We start from the raw sequence: 19590 nt of genomic DNA, 5'->3' as shown, positions 1-19590 counted from the left end.
ATTACCAGGTAAGCTAATACAAAAGTTTCCTAACTGTATTGGCTTACTGAAAAAAATCATGTGTTGGTAATGTAAAAAGACCTACAGGACATGATATTAGCAGGGGGTCTTAAATTAAACTACTAAAGAGGCTCAACACTGTTTAGCTGCCAAAAGCAGTTGGAATTGGGCCTAAACAGTGTGGTAAGTCTTTAGGTGATGGCTATTGTGTCTGTTTGACCTCTTCCAAATGTCTGTGCTGTCAATAAAAAGAAAAAGTTTCCAATTTAAATAGCTAGAGAATAAAAACAATTTGCCAGTAATGTGAAAAAACCTACAGCACCTGGTGTTCCCATGTGGTCTCCCACCCAAGTACTAACCAGGCCCAACACTGCTTAGCTTCCAAGATCAGACGAGATTGGGCCTATCCAATGTGGTATGGCTGTAGGTGAAATACAGGCACTTTTTTGCCCTCTTCTACTTCTTTTACCAGGTAAGCTAATAAAAAAGTTTCCTAACTGTATTGGCTTACTGAAAAAAATCATGTGTTGGTAATGTAAAAAGACCTACAGGACATGATATTAGCAGGGGGTCTTAAATTAAACTACTAAAGAGGCTCAACACTGTTTAGCTGCCAAAAGCAGTTGGAATTGGGCCTAAACAGTGTGGTAAGTCTTTAGGTGATGGCTATTGTGTCTGTTTGACCTCTTCCAAATGTCTGTGCTGTCAATAAAAAGAAAAAGTTTCCAATTTAAATAGCTAGAGAATAAAAACAATTTGCCAGTAATGTGAAAAAACCTACAGCACCTGGTGTTCCCATGTGGTCTCCCACCCAAGTACTAACCAGGCCCAACACTGCTTAGCTTCCAAGAGCAGACGAGATTGGGCCTATCCAATGTGGTATGGCTGTAGGTGAGTTAAAGCCACTTTTTTGCCCTCTTCTACTTCTATTACCAGGTAAGCTAATACAAAAGTTTCCTAACTGTATTGGCTTACTGAAAAAAATCATGTGTTGGTAATGTAAAAAGACCTACAGGACATGATATTAGCAGGGGGTCTTAAATTAAACTACAAAAGAGGCTTAACACTGTTTAGCTGCCAAAAGCAGTTGGAATTGAGCCTAAACATTGTGGTAAGTCTTTAGGTGATGGATATTGTGTCTGTTTGACCTCTTCCAAATGTCTGTGCTGGCAATAAAATGAAAAAGTTTCCAATATAAATAGCTAGAGAATAAAAACAATTTGCCAGTAATGTGAAAAAACCAACAGCACCTGGTGTTCCCATGTGGTCTCCCACCCAAGTACTAACCAGGCCCAACACTGCTTAGCTTCCAAGATCAGACGAGATTGGGCCTATCCAATGTGGTATGGCTGTAGGTGAGATACAGGCACTTTTTTGCCCTCTTCTACTTCTATCACCAGGTAAGCTAATAAAAAAGTTTCCTAACTGTATTGGCTTACTGAAAAAAATCATGTGTTGGTAATGTAAAAAGACCTACAGGACATGATATTAGCAGGGGGTCTTAAATTAAACTACTAAAGAGGCTCAACATTGTTTAGCTGCCAAAAGCAGTTGGAATTGGGCCTAAACAGTTTGGTAAGTCTTTAGGTGATGGCTATTGTGTCTGTTTGACCTCTTCCAAATGTCTGTACTGGCAATAAAAAGAAAAAGTTTCCAATTTAAATAGCTAGAGAATAAAAACAATTTGCCAGTAATGTGAAAAAACCTACAGCACCTGGTGGTCCCATGTGGTCTCCCACCCAAGTACTAACCAGGTTCAACACTGCTTAGCTTCCAAGATTAGACGAGATTGGGCCTATCCAATGTGGTATGGTTGTAGGTGAGTTAGATTCACTTTTTTGCCCTCTTCTACTTCTATCACCAGGTAAGCTAATACAAAAGTTTCCTAACTGTATTGGCTTACTGAAAAAAATCATGTGTTGGTAATGTAAAAAGACCTACAGGACATGATATTAGCAGGGGGTCTTAAATTAAACTACTAAAGAGGCTCAACACTGTTTAGCTGCCAAAAGCAGTTGGAATTGGGCCTAAACAGTGTGGTAAGTCTTTAGGTGATGGCTATTGTGTCTGTTTGACCTCTTCCAAATGTCTGTACTGGCAATAAAAAGAAAAAGTTTCCAATTTAAATAGCTAGAGAAAAAAAACAATTTGCCTGTAATGTGAAAAAACCTACAGCACCTGGTGTTCCCATGTGGTCTCCCACCCAAGTACTAACCAGGCCCAACACTGCTTAGTTTCCAAGATCAGACGAGATTGGGCCTATCCAATGTGGTATGGCTGTAGGTGAGATACAGGCACTTTTTTGCCCTCTTCTACTTCTATCACCAGGTAAGCTAATAAAAAAGTTTCCTAACTGTATTGGCTTACTGAAAAAAATCATGTGTTGGTAATGTAAAAAGACCTACAGGACATGATATTAGCAGGGGGTCTTAAATTAAACTACTAAAGAGGCTCAACACTGTTTAGCTGCCAAAAGCAGTTGGAATTGGGCCAAAACAGTGTGGTAAGTCTTTAGGTGATGGCTATTGTGTCTGTTTGACCTCTTCCAAATGTCTGTACTGGCAATAAAAAGAAAAAGTTTCCAATTTAAATAGCTAGAGAATAAAAACAATTTGCCTGTAATGTGAAAAAACCAACAGCACCTGGTGTTCCCATGTGGTCTCCCACCCAAGTACTAACCAGGCCCAACACTGCTTAGCTTCCAAGATCAGACGAGATTGGGCCTATCCAATGTGGTATGGCTGTAGGTGAGATACAGGCACTTTTTTGCCCTCTTCTACTTCTATCACCAGGTAAGCTAATAAAAAAGTTTCCTAACTGTATTGGCTTACTGAAAAAAATCATGTGTTGATAATGTAAAAAGACCTACAGGACATGATATTAGCAGGGGGTCTTAAATTAAACTACTAAAGAGGCTCAACACTGTTTAGCTGCCAAAAGCAGTTGGAGTTGGGCCTAAACAGTGTGGTAAGTCTTTAGGTGATGGCTATTGTGTCTGTTTGACCTCTTCCAAATGTCTGTACTGGCAATAAAAAGAAAAAGTTTCCAATTTAAATAGCTAGAGAATAAAAACAATTTGCCTGTAATGTGAAAGAACCAACAGCACCTGGTGTTCCCATGTGGTCTCCCACCCAAGTACTAACCAGGCCCAACACTGCTTAGCTTCCAAGATCAGACGAGATTGGGCCTATCCAATGTGGTATGGCTGTAGGTGAGATACAGGCACTTTTTTGCCCTCTTCTACTTCTATCACCAGGTAAGCTAATAAAAAAGTTTCCTAACTGTATTGGCTTACTGAAAAAAATCATGTGTTGATAATGTAAAAAGACCTACAGGACATGATATTAGCAGGGGGTCTTAAATTAAACTACTAAAGAGGCTCAACACTGTTTAGCTGCCAAAAGCAGTTGGAGTTGGGCCTAAACAGTGTGGTAAGTCTTTAGGTGATGGCTATTGTGTCTGTTTGACCTCTTCCAAATGTCTGTGCTGGCAATAAAAAGAAAAAGTTTCCAATTTAAATAGCTAGAGAATAAAAACAATTTGCCTGTAATGTGAAAAAACCTACAGCACCTGGTGTTCCCATGTGGTCTCCCACCCAAGTACTAACCAGGCCCAACACTGCTTAGCTTCCAAGATCAGACGAGATTGGGCCTATCCAATGTGGTATGGCTCTAGGTGAGATACAGGCACTTTTTTGCCCTCTTCTACTTCTATCACCAGGTAAGCTAATAAAAAAGTTTCCTAACTGTATTGGCTTACTGAAAAAAATCATGTGTTGGTAATGTAAAACGACCTACAGGACATGATATTAGCAGGGGATCTTAAATTAAACTACTAAAGAGGATCAACACTGTTAGCTGCCAAAAGCAGTTGGAATTGGGCCTAAACAGTGTGGTAAGTCTTTAGGTGATGGCTATTGTGTCTGTTTGACCTCTTCCAAATGTCTGTACTGGCAATAAAAAGAAAAAGTTTCCAATTTAAATAGCTAGAGAATAAAAACAATTTGCCTGTAATGTGAAAAAACCTACAGCACCTGGTGTTCCCATGTGGTCTCCCACCCAAGTACTAACCAGGCCCAACACTGCTTAGCTTCCAAGATCAGACGAGATTGGGCCTATCCAATGTGGTATGGCTGTAGGTGAGATACAGGCACTTTTTTGCCCTCTTCTACTTCTATCACCAGGTAAGCTAATAAAAAAGTTTCCTAACTGTATTGGCTTACTGAAAAAAATCATGTGTTGGTAATGTAAAAAGACCTACAGGACATGATATTAGCAGGGGGTCTTAAATTAAACTACTAAAGAGGCTCAACACTGTTTAGCTGCCAAAAGCAGTTGGAATTGGGCCTAAACAGTGTGGTAAGTCTTTAGGTGATGGCTATTGTGTCTGTTTGACCTCTTCCAAATGTCTGTGCTGGCAATAAAAAGAAAAAGTTTCCTATTTAAATAGCTAGAGAATAAAAACAATTTGCCAGTAATGTGAAAAAACCTACAGCACCTGGTGTTCCCATGTGGTCTCCCACCCAAGTACTAACCAGGCCCAACACTGCTTAGCTTCCAAGATCAGACGAGATTGGGCCTATCCAATGTGGTATGGCTGTAGGTGAGTTAAACTCACTTTTTTGCCCTCTTCTACTTCTATCACCAGGTAAGCTAATACAAAAGTTTCCTAACTGTATTGGCTTACTGAAAAAAATCATGTGTTGGTAATGTAAAAAGACCTACAGGACATGATATTAGCAGGGGGTCTTAAATTAAACTACAAAAGAGGCTCAACACTGTTTAGCTGCCAAAAGCAGTTGGAATTGAGCCTAAACAGTGTGGTAAGTCTTTAGGTGATGGCTATTGTGTCTGTTTGACCTCTTCCAAATGTCTGTGCTGGCAATAAAAAGAAAAAGTTTCCAATATAAATAGCTAGAGAATAAAAACAATTTGCCTGTAATGTGAAAAAACCTACAGCACCTGGTGTTCCCATGTGGTCTCCCACCCAAGTACTAACCAGGCCCAACACTGCTTAGCTTCCAAGAACAGACGAGATTGGGCTTATCCAATGTGGTATGGCTGTAGGTGAAATACAGGCACTTTTTTGCCCTCTTCTACTTCTATCACCAGGTAAGCTAATAAAAAAGTTTCCTAACTGTATTGGCTTACTGAAAAAAATCATGTGTTGGTAATGTAAAAAGACCTACAGGACATGATATTAGCAGGGGGTCTTAAATTAAACTACTAAACAGGCTCAACACTGTTTAGCTGCCAAAAGCAGTTGGAATTGGACCTAAACAGTGTGGTAAGTATTTAGGTGATGGTTATTGTGTCTGTTTGACCTCTTCCAAATGTCTGTACTGGCAATAAAAAGAAAAAGTTTCCAATTTAAATAGCTAGAGAATAAAAACAATTTGCCTGTAATGTGAAAAAACCTACAGCACCTGGTGTTCCCATGTGGTCTCCCACCCAAGTACTAACCAGGCCCAACACTGCTTAGCTTCCAAGATCAGACGAGATTGGGCCTATCCAATGTGGTATGTCTGTAGGTGAGATACAGGCACTTTTTTGCCCTCTTCTACTTCTATCACCAGGTAAGCTAATAAAAAAGTTTCCTAACTGTATTGGCTTACTGAAAAAAATCATGTGTTGGTAATGTAAAAAGACCTACAGGACATGATATTAGCAGGGGGTCTTAAATTAAACTACTAAAGAGGCTCAACACTGTTTAGCTGCCAAAAGCAGTTGGAATTGGGCCTAAACAGTGTGGTAAGTCTTTAGGTGATGGCTATTGTGTCTGTTTGACCTCTTCCAAATGTCTGTGCTGGCAATAAAAAGAAAAAGTTTCCTATTTAAATAGCTAGAGAATAAAAACAATTTGCCAGTAATGTGAAAAAACCTACAGCACCTGGTGTTCCCATGTGGTCTCCCACCCAAGTACTAACCAGGCCCAACACTGCTTAGCTTCCAAGATCAGACGAGATTGGGCCTATCCAATGTGGTATGGCTGTAGGTGAGTTAAAGGCACTTTTTTGCCCTCTTCTACTTCTATCACCAGGTAAGCTAATACAAAAGTTTCCTAACTGTATTGGCTTACTGAAAAAAATCATGTGTTGGTAATGTAAAAAGACCTACAGGACATGATATTAGCAGGGGGTCTTAAATTAAACTACAAAAGAGGCTCAACACTGTTTAGCTGCCAAAAGCAGTTGGAATTGAGCCTAAACAGTGTGGTAAGTCTTTAGGTGATGGCTATTGTGTCTGTTTGACCTCTTCCAAATGTCTGTGCTGGCAATAAAAAGAAAAAGTTTCCAATATAAATAGCTAGAGAATAAAAACAATTTGCCTGTAATGTGAAAAAACCTACAGCACCTGGTGTTCCTGGTGTTCCCATGTGGTCTCCCACCCAAGTACTAACCAGGCCCAACACTGCTTAGCTTCCAAGAACAGACGAGATTGGGCTTATCCAATGTGGTATGGCTGTAGGTGAAATACAGGCACTTTTTTGCCCTCTTCTACTTCTATCACCAGGTAAGCTAATAAAAAAGTTTCCTAACTGTATTGGCTTACTGAAAAAAATCATGTGTTGGTAATGTAAAAAGACCTACAGGACATGATATTAGCAGGGGGTCTTAAATTAAACTACTAAACAGGCTCAACACTGTTTAGCTGCCAAAAGCAGTTGGAATTGGGCCTAAACAGTGTGGTAAGTATTTAGGTGATGGTTATTGTGTCTGTTTGACCTCTTCCAAATGTCTGTACTGGCAATAAAAAGAAAAAGTTTCCAATTTAAATAGCTAGAGAATAAAAACAATTTGCCTGTAATGTGAAAAAACCTACAGCACCTGGTGTTCCCATGTGGTCTCCCACCCAAGTACTAACCAGGCCCAACACTGCTTAGCTTCCAAGATCAGACGAGATTGGGCCTTTCCAATGTGGTATGGCTGTAGGTGAGTTAAACTGACTTTTTTGCCCTCTTCTACTTCTATCACCAGGTAAGCTAATACAAAAGTTTCCTAACTGTATTGGCTTACTGAAAAAAATCATGTGTTGGTAATGTAAAAAGACCTACAGGACATGATATTAGCAGGGGGTCTTAAATTAAACTACAAAAGAGGCTCAACACTGTTTAGCTGCCAAAAGCAGTTGGAATTGAGCCTAAACAGTGTGGTAAGTCTTTAGGTGATGGCTATTGTGTCTGTTTGACCTCTTCCAAATGTCTGTGCTGGCAATAAAAAGAAAAAGTTTCCAATATAAATAGCTAGAGAATAAAAACAATTTGCCTGTAATGTGAAAAAACCTACAGCACCTGGTGTTCCCATGTGGTCTCCCACCCAAGTACTAACCAGGCCCAACACTGCTTAGTTTCCAAGAACAGACGAGATTGGGCTTATCCAATGTGGTATGGCTGTAGGTGAAATACAGGCACTTTTTTGCCCTCTTCTACTTCTATCACCAGGTAAGCTAATAAAAAAGTTTCCTAACTGTATTGGCTTACTGAAAAAAATCATGTGTTGGTAATGTAAAAAGACCTACAGGACATGATATTAGCAGGGGGTCTTAAATTAAACTACTAAACAGGCTCAACACTGTTTAGCTGCCAAAAGCAGTTGGAATTGGGCCTAAACAGTGTGGTAAGTATTTAGGTGATGGTTATTGTGTCTGTTTGACCTCTTCCAAATGTCTGTACTGGCAATAAAAAGAAAAAGTTTCCAATTTAAATAGCTAGAGAATAAAAACAATTTGCCTGTAATGTGAAAAAACCTACAGCACCTGGTGTTCCCATGTGGTCTCCCACCCAAGTACTAACCAGGCCCAACACTGCTTAGCTTCCAAGATCAGACGAGATTGGGCCTATCCAATGTGGTATGGCTGTAGGTGAGATACAGGCACTTTTTTGCCCTCTTCTACTTCTATCACCAGGTAAGCTAATAAAAAAGTTTCCTAACTGTATTGGCTTACTGAAAAAAATCATGTGTTGGTAATGTAAAAAGACCTACAGGACATGATATTAGCAGGGGGTCTTAAATTAAACTACTAAAGAGGCTCAACACTGTTTAGCTGCCAAAAGCAGTTGGAATTGGGCCTAAACAGTGTGGTAAGTCTTTAGGTGATGGCTATTGTGTCTGTTTGACCTCTTCCAAATGTCTGTGCTGGCAATAAAAAGAAAAAGTTTCCTATTTAAATAGCTAGAGAATAAAAACAATTTGCCAGTAATGTGAAAAAACCTACAGCACCTGGTGTTCCCATGTGGTCTCCCACCCAAGTACTAACCAGGCCCAACACTGCTTAGCTTCCAAGATCAGACGAGATTGGGCCTATCCAATGTGGTATGGCTGTAGGTGAGTTAAACTCACTTTTTTGCCCTCTTCTACTTCTATCACCAGGTAAGCTAATACAAAAGTTTCCTAACTGTATTGGCTTACTGAAAAAAATCATGTGTTGGTAATGTAAAAAGACCTACAGGACATGATATTAGCAGGGGGTCTTAAATTAAACTACAAAAGAGGCTCAACACTGTTTAGCTGCCAAAAGCAGTTGGAATTGAGCCTAAACAGTGTGGTAAGTCTTTAGGTGATGGCTATTGTGTCTGTTTGACCTCTTCCAAATGTCTGTGCTGGCAATAAAAAGAAAAAGTTTCCAATATAAATAGCTAGAGAATAAAAACAATTTGCCTGTAATGTGAAAAAACCTACAGCACCTGGTGTTCCCATGTGGTCTCCCACCCAAGTACTAACCAGGCCCAACACTGCTTAGCTTCCAAGAACAGACGAGATTGGGCTTATCCAATGTGGTATGGCTGTAGGTGAAATACAGGCACTTTTTTGCCCTCTTCTACTTCTATCACCAGGTAAGCTAATAAAAAAGTTTCCTAACTGTATTGGCTTACTGAAAAAAATCATGTGTTGGTAATGTAAAAAGACCTACAGGACATGATATTAGCAGGGGGTCTTAAATTAAACTACTAAACAGGCTCAACACTGTTTAGCTGCCAAAAGCAGTTGGAATTGGACCTAAACAGTGTGGTAAGTATTTAGGTGATGGTTATTGTGTCTGTTTGACCTCTTCCAAATGTCTGTACTGGCAATAAAAAGAAAAAGTTTCCAATTTAAATAGCTAGAGAATAAAAACAATTTGCCTGTAATGTGAAAAAACCTACAGCACCTGGTGTTCCCATGTGGTCTCCCACCCAAGTACTAACCAGGCCCAACACTGCTTAGCTTCCAAGATCAGACGAGATTGGGCCTATCCAATGTGGTATGTCTGTAGGTGAGATACAGGCACTTTTTTGCCCTCTTCTACTTCTATCACCAGGTAAGCTAATAAAAAAGTTTCCTAACTGTATTGGCTTACTGAAAAAAATCATGTGTTGGTAATGTAAAAAGACCTACAGGACATGATATTAGCAGGGGGTCTTAAATTAAACTACTAAAGAGGCTCAACACTGTTTAGCTGCCAAAAGCAGTTGGAATTGGGCCTAAACAGTGTGGTAAGTCTTTAGGTGATGGCTATTGTGTCTGTTTGACCTCTTCCAAATGTCTGTGCTGGCAATAAAAAGAAAAAGTTTCCTATTTAAATAGCTAGAGAATAAAAACAATTTGCCAGTAATGTGAAAAAACCTACAGCACCTGGTGTTCCCATGTGGTCTCCCACCCAAGTACTAACCAGGCCCAACACTGCTTAGCTTCCAAGATCAGACGAGATTGGGCCTATCCAATGTGGTATGGCTGTAGGTGAGTTAAAGGCACTTTTTTGCCCTCTTCTACTTCTATCACCAGGTAAGCTAATACAAAAGTTTCCTAACTGTATTGGCTTACTGAAAAAAATCATGTGTTGGTAATGTAAAAAGACCTACAGGACATGATATTAGCAGGGGGTCTTAAATTAAACTACAAAAGAGGCTCAACACTGTTTAGCTGCCAAAAGCAGTTGGAATTGAGCCTAAACAGTGTGGTAAGTCTTTAGGTGATGGCTATTGTGTCTGTTTGACCTCTTCCAAATGTCTGTGCTGGCAATAAAAAGAAAAAGTTTCCAATATAAATAGCTAGAGAATAAAAACAATTTGCCTGTAATGTGAAAAAACCTACAGCACCTGGTGTTCCTGGTGTTCCCATGTGGTCTCCCACCCAAGTACTAACCAGGCCCAACACTGCTTAGCTTCCAAGAACAGACGAGATTGGGCTTATCCAATGTGGTATGGCTGTAGGTGAAATACAGGCACTTTTTTGCCCTCTTCTACTTCTATCACCAGGTAAGCTAATAAAAAAGTTTCCTAACTGTATTGGCTTACTGAAAAAAATCATGTGTTGGTAATGTAAAAAGACCTACAGGACATGATATTAGCAGGGGGTCTTAAATTAAACTACTAAACAGGCTCAACACTGTTTAGCTGCCAAAAGCAGTTGGAATTGGGCCTAAACAGTGTGGTAAGTATTTAGGTGATGGTTATTGTGTCTGTTTGACCTCTTCCAAATGTCTGTACTGGCAATAAAAAGAAAAAGTTTCCAATTTAAATAGCTAGAGAATAAAAACAATTTGCCTGTAATGTGAAAAAACCTACAGCACCTGGTGTTCCCATGTGGTCTCCCACCCAAGTACTAACCAGGCCCAACACTGCTTAGCTTCCAAGATCAGACGAGATTGGGCCTATCCAATGTGGTATGTCTGTAGGTGAGATACAGGCACTTTTTTGCCCTCTTCTACTTCTATCACCAGGTAAGCTAATAAAAAAGTTTCCTAACTGTATTGGCTTACTGAAAAAAATCATGTGTTGGTAATGTAAAAAGACCTACAGGACATGATATTAGCAGGGGGTCTTAAATTAAACTACTAAAGAGGCTCAACACTGTTTAGCTGCCAAAAGCAGTTGGAATTGGGCCTAAACAGTGTGGTAAGTCTTTAGGTGATGGCTATTGTGTCTGTTTGACCTCTTCCAAATGTCTGTGCTGGCAATAAAAAGAAAAAGTTTCCTATTTAAATAGCTAGAGAATAAAAACAATTTGCCAGTAATGTGAAAAAACCTACAGCACCTGGTGTTCCCATGTGGTCTCCCACCCAAGTACTAACCAGGCCCAACACTGCTTAGCTTCCAAGATCAGACGAGATTGGGCCTTTCCAATGTGGTATGGCTGTAGGTGAGTTAAACTGACTTTTTTGCCCTCTTCTACTTCTATCACCAGGTAAGCTAATACAAAAGTTTCCTAACTGTATTGGCTTACTGAAAAAAATCATGTGTTGGTAATGTAAAAAGACCTACAGGACATGATATTAGCAGGGGGTCTTAAATTAAACTACAAAAGAGGCTCAACACTGTTTAGCTGCCAAAAGCAGTTGGAATTGAGCCTAAACAGTGTGGTAAGTCTTTAGGTGATGGCTATTGTGTCTGTTTGACCTCTTCCAAATGTCTGTGCTGGCAATAAAAAGAAAAAGTTTCCAATATAAATAGCTAGAGAATAAAAACAATTTGCCTGTAATGTGAAAAAACCTACAGCACCTGGTGTTCCCATGTGGTCTCCCACCCAAGTACTAACCAGGCCCAACACTGCTTAGTTTCCAAGAACAGACGAGATTGGGCTTATCCAATGTGGTATGGCTGTAGGTGAAATACAGGCACTTTTTTGCCCTCTTCTACTTCTATCACCAGGTAAGCTAATAAAAAAGTTTCCTAACTGTATTGGCTTACTGAAAAAAATCATGTGTTGGTAATGTAAAAAGACCTACAGGACATGATATTAGCAGGGGGTCTTAAATTAAACTACTAAACAGGCTCAACACTGTTTAGCTGCCAAAAGCAGTTGGAATTGGGCCTAAACAGTGTGGTAAGTATTTAGGTGATGGTTATTGTGTCTGTTTGACCTCTTCCAAATGTCTGTACTGGCAATAAAAAGAAAAAGTTTCCAATTTAAATAGCTAGAGAATAAAAACAATTTGCCTGTAATGTAAAAAAACCTACAGCACCTGGTGTTCCCATGTGGTCTCCCACCCAAGTACTAACCAGGCCCAACACTGCTTAGCTTCCAAGATCAGACGAGATTGGGCCTATCCAATGTGGTATGTCTGTAGGTGAGATACAGGCACTTTTTTGCCCTCTTCTACTTCTATCACCAGGTAAGCTAATAAAAAAGTTTCCTAACTGTATTGGCTTACTGAAAAAAATCATGTGTTGGTAATGTAAAAAGACCTACAGGACATGATATTAGCAGGGGGTCTTAAATTAAACTACTAAAGAGGCTCAACACTGTTTAGCTGCCAAAAGCAGTTGGAATTGGGCCTAAACAGTGTGGTAAGTCTTTAGGTGATGGCTATTGTGTCTGTTTGACCTCTTCCAAATGTCTGTACTGGCAATAAAAAGAAAAAGTTTCCAATTTAAATAGCTAGAGAATAAAAACAATTTGCCTGTAATGTAAAAAAACCTACAGCACCTGGTGTTCCCATGTAGTCTCCCACCCAAGTACTAACCAGGCCCAACACTGCTTAGCTTCCAAGATCAGACGAGATTGGGCCTATCCAATGTGGTATGGCTGTAGGTGAGATACAGGCACTTTTTTGCCCTCTTCTACTTCTATCACCAGGTAAGCTAATAAAAAAGTTTCCTAACTGTATTGGCTTACTGAAAAAAATCATGTGTTGGTAATGTAAAAAGACCTACAGGACATGATATTAGCAGGGGGTCTTAAATTAAACTACTAAAGAGGCTCAACACTGTTTAGCTGCCAAAAGCAGTTGGAATTGGGCCTAAACAGTGTGGTAAGTCTTTAGGTGATGGCTATTGTGTCTGTTTGACCTCTTCCAAATGTCTGTACTGGCAATAAAAAGAAAAAGTTTCCAATTTAAATAGCTAGAGAATAAAAACAATTTGCCTGTAATGTGAAAAAACCTACAGCACCTGGTGTTCCCATGTGGTCTCCCACCCAAGTACTAACCAGGCCCAACACTGCTTAGCTTCCAAGATCAGACGAGATTGGGCCTATCCAATGTGGTATGTCTGTAGGTGAGATACAGGCACTTTTTTGCCCTCTTCTACTTCTATCACCAGGTAAGCTAATAAAAAAGTTTCCTAACTGTATTGGCTTACTGAAAAAAATCATGTGTTGGTAATGTAAAAAGACCTACAGGACATGATATTAGCAGGGGGTCTTAAATTAAACTACTAAAGAGGCTCAACACTGTTTAGCTGCCAAAAGCAGTTGGAATTGGGCCTAAACAGTGTGGTAAGTCTTTAGGTGATGGCTATTGTGTCTGTTTGACCTCTTCCAAATGTCTGTGCTGGCAATAAAAAGAAAAAGTTTCCTATTTAAATAGCTAGAGAATAAAAACAATTTGCCAGTAATGTGAAAAAACCTACAGCACCTGGTGTTCCCATGTGGTCTCCCACCCAAGTACTAACCAGGCCCAACACTGCTTAGCTTCCAAGATCAGACGAGATTGGGCCTTTCCAATGTGGTATGGCTGTAGGTGAGTTAAACTCACTTTTTTGCCCTCTTCTACTTCTATCACCAGGTAAGCTAATACAAAAGTTTCCTAACTGTATTGGCTTACTGAAAAAAATCATGTGTTGGTAATGTAAAAAGACCTACAGGACATGATATTAGCAGGGGGTCTTAAATTAAACTACTAAAGAGGCTCAACACTGTTTAGCTGCCAAAAGCAGTTGGAATTGGGCCTAAACAGTGTGGTAAGTCTTTAGGTGATGGCTATTGTGTCTGTTTGACCTCTTCCAAATGTCTGTGCTGGCAATAAAAAGAAAAAGTTTCCTATTTAAATAGCTAGAGAATAAAAACAATTTGCCAGTAATGTGAAAAAACCTACAGCACCTGGTGTTCCCATGTGGTCTCCCACCCAAGTACTAACCAGGCCCAACACTGCTTAGCTTCCAAGATCAGACGAGATTGGGCCTTTCCAATGTGGTATGGCTGTAGGTGAGTTAAACTCACTTTTTTGCCCTCTTCTACTTCTATCACCAGGTAAGCTAATACAAAAGTTTCCTAACTGTATTGGCTTACTGAAAAAAATCATGTGTTGGTAATGTAAAAAGACCTACAGGACATGATATTAGCAGGGGGTCTTAAATTAAACTACAAAAGAGGCTCAACACTGTTTAGCTGCCAAAAGCAGTTGGAATTGAGCCTAAACAGTGTGGTAAGTCTTTAGGTGATGGCTATTGTGTCTGTTTGACCTCTTCCAAATGTCTGTGCTGGCAATAAAAAGAAAAAGTTTCCAATATAAATAGCTAGAGAATAAAAACAATTTGCCTGTAATGTGAAAAAACCTACAGCACCTGGTGTTCCCATGTGGTCTCCCACCCAAGTACTAACCAGGCCCAACACTGCTTAGCTTCCAAGAGCAGACGAGATTGGGCCTATCCAATGTGGTATGGCTGTAGGTGAGTTAAAGCCACTTTTTTGCCCTCTTCTACTTCTATTACCAGGTAAGCTAAAACAAAAGTTTCCTAACTGTATTGGCTTACTGAAAAAAATCATGTGTTGGTAATGTAAAAAGACCTACAGGACATGATATTAGCAGGGGGTCTTAAATTAAACTACTAAAGAGGCTCAACACTGTTTAGCTGCCAAAAGCAGTTGGAATTGGGCCTAAACAGTGTGGTAAGTCTTTAGGTGATGGCTATTGTGTCTGTTTGACCTCTTCCAAATGTCTGTGCTGTCAATAAAAAGAAAAAGTTTCCAATTTAAATAGCTAGAGAATAAAAACAATTTGCCAGTAATGTGAAAAAACCTACAGCACCTGGTGTTCCCATGTGGTCTCCCACCCAAGTACTAACCAGGCCCAACACTGCTTAGCTTCCAAGATCAGACGAGATTGGGCCTATCCAATGTGGTATGGCTGTAGGTGAAATACAGGCACTTTTTTGCCCTCTTCTACTTCTTTTACCAGGTAAGCTAATAAAAAAGTTTCCTAACTGTATTGGCTTACTGAAAAAAATCATGTGTTGGTAATGTAAAAAGACCTACAGGACATGATATTAGCAGGGGGTCTTAAATTAAACTACTAAAGAGGCTCAACACTGTTTAGCTGCCAAAAGCAGTTGGAATTGGGCCTAAACAGTGTGGTAAGTCTTTAGGTGATGGCTATTGTGTCTGTTTGACCTCTTCCAAATGTCTGTGCTGTCAATAAAAAGAAAAAGTTTCCAATTTAAATAGCTAGAGAATAAAAACAATTTGCCAGTAATGTGAAAAAACCTACAGCACCTGGTGTTCCCATGTGGTCTCCCACCCAAGTACTAACCAGGCCCAACACTGCTTAGCTTCCAAGAGCAGACGAGATTGGGCCTATCCAATGTGGTATGGCTGTAGGTGAGTTAAAGCCACTTTTTTGCCCTCTTCTACTTCTATTACCAGGTAAGCTAATACAAAAGTTTCCTAACTGTATTGGCTTACTGAAAAAAATCATGTGTTGGTAATGTAAAAAGACCTACAGGACATGATATTAGCAGGGGGTCTTAAATTAAACTACAAAAGAGGCTTAACACTGTTTAGCTGCCAAAAGCAGTTGGAATTGAGCCTAAACATTGTGGTAAGTCTTTAGGTGATGGCTATTGTGTCTGTTTGACCTCTTCCAAATGTCTGTGCTGGCAATAAAATGAAAAAGTTTCCAATATAAATAGCTAGAGAATAAAAACAATTTGCCAGTAATGTGAAAAAACCTACAGCACCTGGTGGTCCCATGTGGTCTCCCACCCAAGTACTAACCAGGTTCAACACTGCTTAGCTTCCAAGATTAGACGAGATTGGGCCTATCCAATGTGGTATGGTTGTAGGTGAGTTAGATTCACTTTTTTGCCCTCTTCTACTTCTATCACCAGGTAAGCTAATACAAAAGTTTCCTAACTGTATTGGCTTACTGAAAAAAATCATGTGTTGGTAATGTAAAAAGACCTACAGGACATGATATTAGCAGGGGGTCTTAAATTAAACTACTAAAGAGGCTCAACACTGTTTAGCTGCCAAAAGCAGTTGGAATTGGGCCTAAACAGTGTGGTAAGTCTTTAGGTGATGGCTATTGTGTCTGTTTGACCTCTTCCAAATGTCTGTACTGGCAATAAAAAGAAAAAGTTTCCAATTTAAATAGCTAGAGAAAAAAAACAATTTGCCTGTAATGTGAAAAAACCTACAGCACCTGGTGTTCCCATGTGGTCTCCCACCCAAGTACTAACCAGGCCCAACACTGCTTAGTTTCCAAGATCAGACGAGATTGGGCCTATCCAATGTGGTATGGCTGTAGGTGAGATACAGGCACTTTTTTGCCCTCTTCTACTTCTATCACCAGGTAAGCTAATAAAAAAGTTTCCTAACTGTATTGGCTTACTGAAAAAAATCATGTGTTGGTAATGTAAAAAGACCTACAGGACATGATATTAGCAGGGGGTCTTAAATTAAACTACTAAAGAGGCTCAACACTGTTTAGCTGCCAAAAGCAGTTGGAATTGGGCCAAAACAGTGTGGTAAGTCTTTAGGTGATGGCTATTGTGTCTGTTTGACCTCTTCCAAATGTCTGTACTGGCAATAAAAAGAAAAAGTTTCCAATTTAAATAGCTAGAGAATAAAAACAATTTGCCTGTAATGTGAAAAAACCAACAGCACCTGGTGTTCCCATGTGGTCTCCCACCCAAGTACTAACCAGGCCCAACACTGCTTAGCTTCCAAGATCAGACGAGATTGGGCCTATCCAATGTGGTATGGCTGTAGGTGAGATACAGGCACTTTTTTGCCCTCTTCTACTTCTATCACCAGGTAAGCTAATAAAAAAGTTTCCTAACTGTATTGGCTTACTGAAAAAAATCATGTGTTGATAATGTAAAAAGACCTACAGGACATGATATTAGCAGGGGGTCTTAAATTAAACTACTAAAGAGGCTCAACACTGTTTAGCTGCCAAAAGCAGTTGGAGTTGGGCCTAAACAGTGTGGTAAGTCTTTAGGTGATGGCTATTGTGTCTGTTTGACCTCTTCCAAATGTCTGTACTGGCAATAAAAAGAAAAAGTTTCCAATTTAAATAGCTAGAGAATAAAAACAATTTGCCTGTAATGTGAAAGAACCAACAGCACCTGTTGTTCCCATGTGGTCTCCCACCCAAGTACTAACCAGGCCCAACACTGCTTAGCTTCCAAGATCAGACGAGATTGGGCCTATCCAATGTGGTATGGCTGTAGGTGAGATACAGGCACTTTTTTGCCCTCTTCTACTTCTATCACCAGGTAAGCTAATAAAAAAGTTTCCTAACTGTATTGGCTTACTGAAAAAAATCATGTGTTGATAATGTAAAAAGACCTACAGGACATGATATTAGCAGGGGGTCTTAAATTAAACTACTAAAGAGGCTCAACACTGTTTAGCTGCCAAAAGCAGTTGGAGTTGGGCCTAAACAGTGTGGTAAGTCTTTAGGTGATGGCTATTGTGTCTGTTTGACCTCTTCCAAATGTCTGTGCTGGCAATAAAAAGAAAAAGTTTCCAATTTAAATAGCTAGAGAATAAAAACAATTTGCCTGTAATGTGAAAAAACCTACAGCACCTGGTGTTCCCATGTGGTCTCCCACCCAAGTACTAACCAGGCCCAACACTGCTTAGCTTCCAAGATCAGACGAGATTGGGCCTATCCAATGTGGTATGGCTCTAGGTGAGATACAGGCACTTTTTTGCCCTCTTCTACTTCTATCACCAGGTAAGCTAATAAAAAAGTTTCCTAACTGTATTGGCTTACTGAAAAAAATCATGTGTTGGTAATGTAAAACGACCTACAGGACATGATATTAGCAGGGGATCTTAAATTAAACTACTAAAGAGGATCAACACTGTTAGCTGCCAAAAGCAGTTGGAATTGGGCCTAAACAGTGTGGTAAGTCTTTAGGTGATGGCTATTGTGTCTGTTTGACCTCTTCCAAATGTCTGTACTGGCAATAAAAAGAAAAAGTTTCCAATTTAAATAGCTAGAGAATAAAAACAATTTGCCTGTAATGTGAAAAAACCTACAGCACCTGGTGTTCCCATGTGGTCTCCCACCCAAGTACTAACCAGGCCCAACACTGCTTAGCTTCCAAGATCAGACGAGATTGGGCCTATCCAATGTGGTATGGCTGTAGGTGAGATACAGGCACTTTTTTGCCCTCTTCTACTTCTATCACCAGGTAAGCTAATAAAAAAGTTTCCTAACTGTATTGGCTTACTGAAAAAAATCATGTGTTGGTAATGTAAAAAGACCTACAGGACATGATATTAGCAGGGGGTCTTAAATTAAACTACTAAAGAGGCTCAACACTGTTTAGCTGCCAAAAGCAGTTGGAATTGGGCCTAAACAGTGTGGTAAGTCTTTAGGTGATGGCTATTGTGTCTGTTTGACCTCTTCCAAATGTCTGTGCTGGCAATAAAAAGAAAAAGTTTCCTATTTAAATAGCTAGAGAATAAAAACAATTTGCCAGTAATGTGAAAAAACCTACAGCACCTGGTGTTCCCATGTGGTCTCCCACCCAAGTACTAACCAGGCCCAACACTGCTTAGCTTCCAAGATCAGACGAGATTGGGCCTATCCAATGTGGTATGGCTGTAGGTGAGTTAAACTCACTTTTTTGCCCTCTTCTACTTCTATCACCAGGTAAGCTAATACAAAAGTTTCCTAACTGTATTGGCTTACTGAAAAAAATCATGTGTTGGTAATGTAAAAAGACCTACAGGACATGATATTAGCAGGGGGTCTTAAATTAAACTACAAAAGAGGCTCAACACTGTTTAGCTGCCAAAAGCAGTTGGAATTGAGCCTAAACAGTGTGGTAAGTCTTTAGGTGATGGCTATTGTGTCTGTTTGACCTCTTCCAAATGTCTGTGCTGGCAATAAAAAGAAAAAGTTTCCAATATAAATAGCTAGAGAATAAAAACAATTTGCCTGTAATGTGAAAAAACCTACAGCACCTGGTGTTCCCATGTGGTCTCCCACCCAAGTACTAACCAGGCCCAACACTGCTTAGCTTCCAAGAACAGACGAGATTGGGCTTATCCAATGTGGTATGGCTGTAGGTGAAATACAGGCACTTTTTTGCCCTCTTCTACTTCTATCACCAGGTAAGCTAATAAAAAAGTTTCCTAACTGTATTGGCTTACTGAAAAAAATCATGTGTTGGTAATGTAAAAAGACCTACAGGACATGATATTAGCAGGGGGTCTTAAATTAAACTACTAAACAGGCTCAACACTGTTTAGCTGCCAAAAGCAGTTGGAATTGGACCTAAACAGTGTGGTAAGTATTTAGGTGATGGTTATTGTGTCTGTTTGACCTCTTCCAAATGTCTGTACTGGCAATAAAAAGAAAAAGTTTCCAATTTAAATAGCTAGAGAATAAAAACAATTTGCCTGTAATGTGAAAAAACCTACAGCACCTGGTGTTCCCATGTGGTCTCCCACCCAAGTACTAACCAGGCCCAACACTGCTTAGCTTCCAAGATCAGACGAGATTGGGCCTATCCAATGTGGTATGTCTGTAGGTGAGATACAGGCACTTTTTTGCCCTCTTCTACTTCTATCACCAGGTAAGCTAATAAAAAAGTTTCCTAACTGTATTGGCTTACTGAAAAAAATCATGTGTTGGTAATGTAAAAAGACCTACA

General features: G+C 39.8%; 38 non-coding genes and 4 pseudogenes across 38 annotated transcripts; all 42 read right to left on the bottom strand.

Moving 5' to 3' along the window:
- Positions 1–310: 310 nt before the first annotated feature.
- On the bottom strand, positions 311–429 carry LOC146013790 (5S ribosomal RNA). The gene has a single exon (XR_014446758.1). It is a non-coding gene; the product is annotated as a 5S ribosomal RNA (ribosomal RNA).
- Positions 430–774: 345 nt separating this feature from the next.
- Positions 775–893, bottom strand: LOC146015748 (5S ribosomal RNA). Its single transcript, XR_014448660.1, has one exon. It is a non-coding gene; the product is annotated as a 5S ribosomal RNA (ribosomal RNA).
- A 345-nt stretch (positions 894–1238) lies between these two features.
- On the bottom strand, positions 1239–1357 carry LOC146015186 (5S ribosomal RNA). Its single transcript, XR_014448114.1, has one exon. It is a non-coding gene; the product is annotated as a 5S ribosomal RNA (ribosomal RNA).
- A 345-nt stretch (positions 1358–1702) lies between these two features.
- Positions 1703–1821, bottom strand: LOC146011539 (5S ribosomal RNA; annotated as a pseudogene).
- Positions 1822–2166: 345 nt separating this feature from the next.
- On the bottom strand, positions 2167–2285 carry LOC146017424 (5S ribosomal RNA). Its single transcript, XR_014450296.1, has one exon. It is a non-coding gene; the product is annotated as a 5S ribosomal RNA (ribosomal RNA).
- A 345-nt stretch (positions 2286–2630) lies between these two features.
- LOC146015185 (5S ribosomal RNA) lies at positions 2631–2749 on the bottom strand. The gene has a single exon (XR_014448113.1). It is a non-coding gene; the product is annotated as a 5S ribosomal RNA (ribosomal RNA).
- A 345-nt stretch (positions 2750–3094) lies between these two features.
- Positions 3095–3213, bottom strand: LOC146015183 (5S ribosomal RNA). The gene has a single exon (XR_014448111.1). It is a non-coding gene; the product is annotated as a 5S ribosomal RNA (ribosomal RNA).
- Positions 3214–3558: 345 nt separating this feature from the next.
- Positions 3559–3677, bottom strand: LOC146015512 (5S ribosomal RNA). The gene has a single exon (XR_014448431.1). It is a non-coding gene; the product is annotated as a 5S ribosomal RNA (ribosomal RNA).
- A 344-nt stretch (positions 3678–4021) lies between these two features.
- On the bottom strand, positions 4022–4140 carry LOC146013789 (5S ribosomal RNA). Its single transcript, XR_014446757.1, has one exon. It is a non-coding gene; the product is annotated as a 5S ribosomal RNA (ribosomal RNA).
- A 345-nt stretch (positions 4141–4485) lies between these two features.
- LOC146013788 (5S ribosomal RNA) lies at positions 4486–4604 on the bottom strand. The gene has a single exon (XR_014446756.1). It is a non-coding gene; the product is annotated as a 5S ribosomal RNA (ribosomal RNA).
- A 345-nt stretch (positions 4605–4949) lies between these two features.
- LOC146015000 (5S ribosomal RNA) lies at positions 4950–5068 on the bottom strand. The gene has a single exon (XR_014447936.1). It is a non-coding gene; the product is annotated as a 5S ribosomal RNA (ribosomal RNA).
- A 345-nt stretch (positions 5069–5413) lies between these two features.
- On the bottom strand, positions 5414–5532 carry LOC146016220 (5S ribosomal RNA). The gene has a single exon (XR_014449117.1). It is a non-coding gene; the product is annotated as a 5S ribosomal RNA (ribosomal RNA).
- A 345-nt stretch (positions 5533–5877) lies between these two features.
- LOC146013787 (5S ribosomal RNA) lies at positions 5878–5996 on the bottom strand. Its single transcript, XR_014446755.1, has one exon. It is a non-coding gene; the product is annotated as a 5S ribosomal RNA (ribosomal RNA).
- A 345-nt stretch (positions 5997–6341) lies between these two features.
- Positions 6342–6469, bottom strand: LOC146011401 (5S ribosomal RNA; annotated as a pseudogene).
- Positions 6470–6814: 345 nt separating this feature from the next.
- LOC146013407 (5S ribosomal RNA) lies at positions 6815–6933 on the bottom strand. The gene has a single exon (XR_014446383.1). It is a non-coding gene; the product is annotated as a 5S ribosomal RNA (ribosomal RNA).
- A 345-nt stretch (positions 6934–7278) lies between these two features.
- On the bottom strand, positions 7279–7397 carry LOC146015556 (5S ribosomal RNA). The gene has a single exon (XR_014448474.1). It is a non-coding gene; the product is annotated as a 5S ribosomal RNA (ribosomal RNA).
- Positions 7398–7742: 345 nt separating this feature from the next.
- On the bottom strand, positions 7743–7861 carry LOC146013786 (5S ribosomal RNA). The gene has a single exon (XR_014446754.1). It is a non-coding gene; the product is annotated as a 5S ribosomal RNA (ribosomal RNA).
- A 345-nt stretch (positions 7862–8206) lies between these two features.
- LOC146013784 (5S ribosomal RNA) lies at positions 8207–8325 on the bottom strand. The gene has a single exon (XR_014446752.1). It is a non-coding gene; the product is annotated as a 5S ribosomal RNA (ribosomal RNA).
- A 345-nt stretch (positions 8326–8670) lies between these two features.
- LOC146014999 (5S ribosomal RNA) lies at positions 8671–8789 on the bottom strand. Its single transcript, XR_014447935.1, has one exon. It is a non-coding gene; the product is annotated as a 5S ribosomal RNA (ribosomal RNA).
- Positions 8790–9134: 345 nt separating this feature from the next.
- LOC146016219 (5S ribosomal RNA) lies at positions 9135–9253 on the bottom strand. Its single transcript, XR_014449116.1, has one exon. It is a non-coding gene; the product is annotated as a 5S ribosomal RNA (ribosomal RNA).
- A 345-nt stretch (positions 9254–9598) lies between these two features.
- Positions 9599–9717, bottom strand: LOC146013783 (5S ribosomal RNA). Its single transcript, XR_014446751.1, has one exon. It is a non-coding gene; the product is annotated as a 5S ribosomal RNA (ribosomal RNA).
- A 345-nt stretch (positions 9718–10062) lies between these two features.
- Positions 10063–10190, bottom strand: LOC146011400 (5S ribosomal RNA; annotated as a pseudogene).
- Positions 10191–10535: 345 nt separating this feature from the next.
- Positions 10536–10654, bottom strand: LOC146016218 (5S ribosomal RNA). Its single transcript, XR_014449115.1, has one exon. It is a non-coding gene; the product is annotated as a 5S ribosomal RNA (ribosomal RNA).
- Positions 10655–10999: 345 nt separating this feature from the next.
- On the bottom strand, positions 11000–11118 carry LOC146013396 (5S ribosomal RNA). The gene has a single exon (XR_014446372.1). It is a non-coding gene; the product is annotated as a 5S ribosomal RNA (ribosomal RNA).
- Positions 11119–11463: 345 nt separating this feature from the next.
- Positions 11464–11582, bottom strand: LOC146015555 (5S ribosomal RNA). Its single transcript, XR_014448473.1, has one exon. It is a non-coding gene; the product is annotated as a 5S ribosomal RNA (ribosomal RNA).
- A 345-nt stretch (positions 11583–11927) lies between these two features.
- Positions 11928–12046, bottom strand: LOC146016217 (5S ribosomal RNA). Its single transcript, XR_014449114.1, has one exon. It is a non-coding gene; the product is annotated as a 5S ribosomal RNA (ribosomal RNA).
- A 345-nt stretch (positions 12047–12391) lies between these two features.
- LOC146015280 (5S ribosomal RNA) lies at positions 12392–12510 on the bottom strand. The gene has a single exon (XR_014448206.1). It is a non-coding gene; the product is annotated as a 5S ribosomal RNA (ribosomal RNA).
- A 345-nt stretch (positions 12511–12855) lies between these two features.
- On the bottom strand, positions 12856–12974 carry LOC146016216 (5S ribosomal RNA). The gene has a single exon (XR_014449113.1). It is a non-coding gene; the product is annotated as a 5S ribosomal RNA (ribosomal RNA).
- Positions 12975–13319: 345 nt separating this feature from the next.
- On the bottom strand, positions 13320–13438 carry LOC146013385 (5S ribosomal RNA). The gene has a single exon (XR_014446361.1). It is a non-coding gene; the product is annotated as a 5S ribosomal RNA (ribosomal RNA).
- A 345-nt stretch (positions 13439–13783) lies between these two features.
- On the bottom strand, positions 13784–13902 carry LOC146013374 (5S ribosomal RNA). Its single transcript, XR_014446350.1, has one exon. It is a non-coding gene; the product is annotated as a 5S ribosomal RNA (ribosomal RNA).
- Positions 13903–14247: 345 nt separating this feature from the next.
- On the bottom strand, positions 14248–14366 carry LOC146015747 (5S ribosomal RNA). The gene has a single exon (XR_014448659.1). It is a non-coding gene; the product is annotated as a 5S ribosomal RNA (ribosomal RNA).
- A 345-nt stretch (positions 14367–14711) lies between these two features.
- Positions 14712–14830, bottom strand: LOC146013782 (5S ribosomal RNA). The gene has a single exon (XR_014446750.1). It is a non-coding gene; the product is annotated as a 5S ribosomal RNA (ribosomal RNA).
- A 345-nt stretch (positions 14831–15175) lies between these two features.
- LOC146015746 (5S ribosomal RNA) lies at positions 15176–15294 on the bottom strand. The gene has a single exon (XR_014448658.1). It is a non-coding gene; the product is annotated as a 5S ribosomal RNA (ribosomal RNA).
- Positions 15295–15639: 345 nt separating this feature from the next.
- LOC146011538 (5S ribosomal RNA) lies at positions 15640–15758 on the bottom strand (annotated as a pseudogene).
- Positions 15759–16103: 345 nt separating this feature from the next.
- On the bottom strand, positions 16104–16222 carry LOC146017412 (5S ribosomal RNA). Its single transcript, XR_014450285.1, has one exon. It is a non-coding gene; the product is annotated as a 5S ribosomal RNA (ribosomal RNA).
- Positions 16223–16567: 345 nt separating this feature from the next.
- Positions 16568–16686, bottom strand: LOC146015182 (5S ribosomal RNA). The gene has a single exon (XR_014448110.1). It is a non-coding gene; the product is annotated as a 5S ribosomal RNA (ribosomal RNA).
- Positions 16687–17031: 345 nt separating this feature from the next.
- On the bottom strand, positions 17032–17150 carry LOC146016757 (5S ribosomal RNA). The gene has a single exon (XR_014449637.1). It is a non-coding gene; the product is annotated as a 5S ribosomal RNA (ribosomal RNA).
- Positions 17151–17495: 345 nt separating this feature from the next.
- LOC146015541 (5S ribosomal RNA) lies at positions 17496–17614 on the bottom strand. Its single transcript, XR_014448459.1, has one exon. It is a non-coding gene; the product is annotated as a 5S ribosomal RNA (ribosomal RNA).
- A 344-nt stretch (positions 17615–17958) lies between these two features.
- Positions 17959–18077, bottom strand: LOC146013781 (5S ribosomal RNA). The gene has a single exon (XR_014446749.1). It is a non-coding gene; the product is annotated as a 5S ribosomal RNA (ribosomal RNA).
- Positions 18078–18422: 345 nt separating this feature from the next.
- LOC146013780 (5S ribosomal RNA) lies at positions 18423–18541 on the bottom strand. Its single transcript, XR_014446748.1, has one exon. It is a non-coding gene; the product is annotated as a 5S ribosomal RNA (ribosomal RNA).
- Positions 18542–18886: 345 nt separating this feature from the next.
- Positions 18887–19005, bottom strand: LOC146014997 (5S ribosomal RNA). The gene has a single exon (XR_014447933.1). It is a non-coding gene; the product is annotated as a 5S ribosomal RNA (ribosomal RNA).
- Positions 19006–19350: 345 nt separating this feature from the next.
- Positions 19351–19469, bottom strand: LOC146016215 (5S ribosomal RNA). Its single transcript, XR_014449112.1, has one exon. It is a non-coding gene; the product is annotated as a 5S ribosomal RNA (ribosomal RNA).
- Positions 19470–19590: the final 121 nt, after the last annotated feature.

Source organism: Crinia signifera, chromosome 6 (genome assembly GCF_055691185.1).
Source record: "Crinia signifera chromosome 6, ASM5569118v1, whole genome shotgun sequence".
NCBI lineage: Eukaryota > Metazoa > Chordata > Amphibia > Anura > Myobatrachidae > Crinia > Crinia signifera.
The sequence above is the reverse complement of the archived record's forward strand: the minus strand, read 5'-3'. Positions and strand labels throughout refer to the sequence as shown.